Here is a 327-nt window from a genome sequence, read left to right as displayed (position 1 = left end):
ATTAAAAGATAAGAAGAGTTATCCCAAAGAATATCACGTGTGTAGCATGTACACAAGGGAAACTCATTAGGCCATCACCAGTAAAACGGCTACGAACCTCTTTTTCATAATAAAGACTATACTGGTGAATACATGTCCCAAGCGTTTAAATGATTGTGGTATGTCCATGGGGGTAAGTGTGGAAAATTCTGTGATACATGTTCATACCAAGAACGGCTTGGCCAAAAAATTTTAAAACGCAAATAGCTGATTGATAGACCATAACTTATGAGGTCAAAACTCCCATTCACAGCTTGGGCCACACGAAATTTACATGCACCTAAGTTA

This window comes from Brassica oleracea, chromosome C1 (assembly GCF_000695525.1).
Source record: "Brassica oleracea var. oleracea cultivar TO1000 chromosome C1, BOL, whole genome shotgun sequence".
Lineage (NCBI taxonomy): Eukaryota > Viridiplantae > Streptophyta > Magnoliopsida > Brassicales > Brassicaceae > Brassica > Brassica oleracea.
This window is presented reverse-complemented; position numbering follows the sequence as displayed.